Consider the following 4,784-nt stretch of genomic DNA (forward strand, 5'->3'; position numbering starts at 1 on the left):
TTTTCTCTTTCTTCCAGATGCTCTTTGTTTCCTTTTTCCTCTTTTTCTGCCATCCTTTGGATTAATCAAGTATTTTTACGATTAAAAGGGGATTTCATTTTATCCCCTTTATTGGCTTATTAGTTGTGACTCTTTATTTTGTGTTCTTGGTGCTTTCTTTAAGGATTACACATCTTTAACTTATCACAATCTACCCTCAGGTGACGCTAAACCCCTTCACGTATGTGTAGGAACCTCACAACAGTAGCCCCCCCTGGCCTCTGTGCTACTGTTTCATACTTCCACATATGTCGTAAACCCCATGATACATTATCAGGGTTTTTTTTTGCCTTAAACAATCAATTCCTTTTAAAGATTTTTTTTTTAATTAGAAAGAAACCATTTCATATTTAGACATGCAGTTGCCATTTCCAGTGCTCTTCATTCCCTTGTGTAGACCTCTCTTTCCACTGGGAATAATGTTCTTTTTGTCTGAAGGATTTCCTTTAACATTTCTTGTGGGGTGGGTTTGCTCGCGATGAATTCTTTTAGCTTTAGTCTGCCTGAAAAGCCTTTATTTCACTTTCACTTTTGAAAGAGCCTTCAGCAGTCGTAGAATTCAATGTCGATGGACGCTTTTTTCCTTCCAGAGCCTGAGGGACACTGCTCAACTGTCTTCCACCTGCATTGCTTCTTGCAGGTTGTTGGCTGTCCATCTTCCTTCCTCTGTCCCTTATGTACTTTCCCCACTAGCTGCTCTTAACATGTACTCTTCATCCCTGGTTTGAAGATATGTGACATGCTTCAGTGTTGTTTTCTTCATATTTCTTGTGTTTAAGGTTTGTTGAGCTTCTTGGACCCATCGGTTTACAGGTTTTGTCAATTTTGGAAAGGTTTAGCCATTATTTCTTCGTGTATTTTTCTATCCCCCATTCTCTCTGCTCTCCCTCAAGAGCCCCGATGACAGGTGAATCAGTACCACTTTTCCTGGTCGTTTTTCTCTGTGTATTTCATTTCGGACACTTTCTCTTGTTATGTCTTCAAGTTCACTTGCCATCTTTTCTTCTTTGGTGCCTACTCCGCTGTTAATTCCATCCGGTGTTTCTCATGTCTAGGAATTCGACGCGGGTCTTTTCTTATATTGTCCATGTTCCTCTATGAGGAACTCAGTCTCCCCTCTACCTTCTGGGAGGAGGAAAGAGGGTGATAACACCTGCTTTAATGGCCACGTATACTGACTCTCATCTGCGTCATTTCTGTGTCCTTGTGCTGAGTTTTCTCCTGATCATGGGCCACGTTTCCCTGCTTCCTTGCATGCTTGGTAATTTTTGCTTGAATGCCAGACATTGTGAATTTTGTCTTCTTGTGTGTTGGGTATTTCTGTGTCCCTGCAGCTCCTCTTGAGCCTTTTCTGGGGTGTGCTTACATTACTGGGAACAGTGTGGTCCTTTGGAGGCTGGCCTTTGAACTCTGTTAGTCTGTTAGACCACAGCACTGTTAGTTCGGGAATAATTTTGCCCCAAAGCTGAGGCAATGCCCACCCAACGTCATGTGTATCATGGGACCTTCTCACTCTAGTTGGTGGAAACATAAACCACTCTCAGGTGTGAGTTCTGAGGATTACCCTTTGTGTTCCTTTTCCAGTGTCACGTGCTTTCCTTACACACGTGTGTGCTGTTCAGTCCCCCTGGGACTTGAGGGGCTGCTCTGCAGCTCTCTGGAGCTCTCCATGCAGCCCTCGCCCCCGTGGTACTTGGCCCTTGTGGGGTCACCTTGCTTGCTTCCATCTCTTGGGGATCACTGTCTTGTGCTGCCTACATTCCAATGTCAGACAACCATCGTTTCATACATTTTACATACTTTGCTGTTGCTTCTCTTCCACATGAAGGTAATTTCAGTCCCTGTTACTCCTTCACGGTTAGAAGCAAAAGTCCTCCAATGGTTTAATAAATACTTTGAAGCAAATAAATGAATACGTGAGTGAGTAATGCTCCAATTATACCTTTGAGCAGAGAGCCTTCCTCCTACTTAGGCTGGTTACTGTTGCCTCAGCTCCATGAGGGCTGGGGTGTCCTCTCCGTCCCTGCATTGCAGCATCTGGCCCAGGTAGGCAGATGAATCGACCCCTGGAAGTGCAACCAGAAAGGTCAACAGGTACGGACAATTGTAAGGCCCTTGACCCGTGTGGCTAGTTGCCTCCCAAGTCCTCACGGAATGATCCCTACGTGCAGCCTGGACTCCTGTACTCGGGGGGCATGCGAGGAGAGGACGGGCTCTGGGTGGCGGTGAGCCCTTGTTGGTTTCCGCCTCAAGCCCAGGAAGCGGGGTTGAGAGCTCTCCCTGTCACGTGCTCATCGGTCCGGTGGGGACTATAGGCTCCCAAGAGAGGGGCCTGGAGACAGGCTCTTTGCAGGCGGGGTGGAGTTGCTTTATTTCCTCTTGACATAAAGATGACGGTCTGAGTGCTGCATTATAAAGGAATTACGGCTCAGGCTCTCCTGGGCCTGCAGGTTTCCCTCGTGAGCGCAGGGCGCCACGGGGGAGTCCAGGGAGCACCCCAGCCTGCTGGCCCCCTGCACGGCCCCTAGATGGGGGCCTCACCGGACCCTGTCCCTAAAGGGGGGCCTGGAGCTCAGCTCAGCACATTTAAGGTTCCGCCTGGGTCATAGCCCCTCACTGGGGGTGAGGGCAATAGTCGGGGGACAAGGTCAGGGTGCCCCCAGTACGGGGAGGCCAGACAGAGAGAGGAGGCTGAGAAGGGGGGAGGCAGTCTCCGCCACATATTTCCCCCCAGTCCCTGACATGACCTCAGGGCCATGGCTCCTCGTGAGGAAGAGACCCCCAAAGTGTCCCCAGGGGCTGGGAGAGGGAGACGGCAGGGAAGGAAAGGTGAGTCACCGTGGAGCAGTGGTCCCGAGGGGCCCTGGTCCCCAGGGAAGGCTGGGAGGAGGGGGCGGGGCAAGGTGGGGGCTGCTGGGGAGCGGAGCCTCCGGGTAGCGGGCAGGGGGCCCTGTGCCCCTGGGGGTGGGCAGTGACCATCTAGATGATGGATCGCAGAGGCTGCCCTGATGCAGCAGATGCGGGGCTGCACTTGGCCTCAATCGCTCCCTGGGGGCGCCGATCGATGAAGACCTGCACGCTGCCCGAGCAGCCTGTGATGAATGACTCAGGATTGATTTTCACTTAATTGACAATTTGGTGAACCTGTTTGCAAAATCCCAGGTTGGGCCCTAGACGGAGCCTCAGGGTAATATATGGTGGGGTCGCTCAGGCCAGGCCAGGGTGGCAGCCAGGGGGCAGCAGAGGCCAGCCAGCCACTGGGGGGTGGGGGTGGGGTCGGCAGGGCTGGGGGTGGGGTGGGGTGGACACAGCTAGGCCAGGGCTGAGACTCCTCTGTGCCCACCCCGGGGAACTCACTGCCTTGGGAGGGGGTGTGTATAAGGCTGGGAGCCCGGCTACAATGGGGTCTCCCTCTCGGGTCAGGGACTCACAGAAGAGGGGGTGGGGGCCAGAGAGGTCATGAAAGCAGGTTGAAATCCCCAGGCCAGGATTTGATCCCAGCCCAGCCCCCGTCAGCTGCATCACCGGGCACTGCTTCTGAGCCTCTCTGACTCTCGGTTTCCTCTTCTGTAAAGTGGAGCCCAGCCACCCGCAGAGCCCATCTTATGCCTCATCTCTGACCTCCCCTGCAGGCGCTCAGCTCCCTCTGTCCTCCACGTGGGTGACCTCCTTCCCATCCCTGGGACACTCACCCCACCTCTGTTTTTGTTTAAAGCACTTGTCGCCATTTGGCATATCTCCCAGCGTGTGGGCTTGCTCACCCACCTCTCTGCCGGGCCGTCAGCCCCACGAGCACAGGGACGCCGCCTGCCTGTAGCCTGGCCTGCGGGCTGACCGCCCCCCCACCCCCCGCGGGCTGACCGCCCTCCCCGCTCGGGCAGTGGCACCTGGAGGCCTCCCTGAGCCTGGGAGCGACCACGGCAGGTTGTTACCAGGACGACATGAAAACAGGCCGAGAGCTCACCTCTGCCGCTGGCCCTGAACTCATTAGCAGGGCCGAGACTTGGGAATTGTAACAGAACCCCCGGGTAATCCCTTCTGGGGGCCACCCAAACAAAAGCCAAATTAAGTGGACAGAATTGCAGCGGGGAGGCTGGGAGGCTGGAATTTACCCCCAGAGCAAACAAAGCGCGTCCCCTTCTCGGGTGCAGCCGCGTGGAGTCTGATTTCCATCCTGTGCAACTTAAAGCCACCCCGGGAACCCGCGGACAGCGCCCCTCCCTTCGGGGCTGGCACCGACGGTCCCTGGCAGAGGCACCCCTGACGGGACGTGGCACCTGCACCTGCCCCTCGGGTGTTGGGTGGTCAGACATGGCGAGGGGTCCCTGGGGGAGCTAGGGCACTGAGGGGAGCTCTGGGCTGTGGGAAGGCCCCTCCTCCCACACGCAGCGCTCAGGGGGCCTCTGGAATCCCCCCTCCAGGCCGTGCCCTGCAGCCTGTCCCCTCCTGCTGCAGCAGGAGGCTGCTCCGGGGAGGCTGGTGGGGGCCTTTGGGGAGGCGCTGGCCACCCCAGGGGCTCCCGCTAGGCTGGAGGGCCTGGAGGATGAGCAGGGTGGGAAGCAAGTCTTTGCCACCAGCTGGTCATGGCCTTGGGCCTGGCCCCCACCCCGGACCCAGGCCCGGGAGCTACTTGTAAACTTGAGCGAGTGGCCTCACTTTTGGGAGACGCAGTTTACTCATCTGGAAGTGGGTGACGGTCCCCTTGCGCTGAGTGTCCCTGGGATCGGCCCAGATGTCCACCAAGC

Source organism: Tursiops truncatus, chromosome 6 (genome assembly GCF_011762595.2).
Source record: "Tursiops truncatus isolate mTurTru1 chromosome 6, mTurTru1.mat.Y, whole genome shotgun sequence".
NCBI classification, from domain to species: Eukaryota; Metazoa; Chordata; class Mammalia; order Artiodactyla; family Delphinidae; genus Tursiops; species Tursiops truncatus.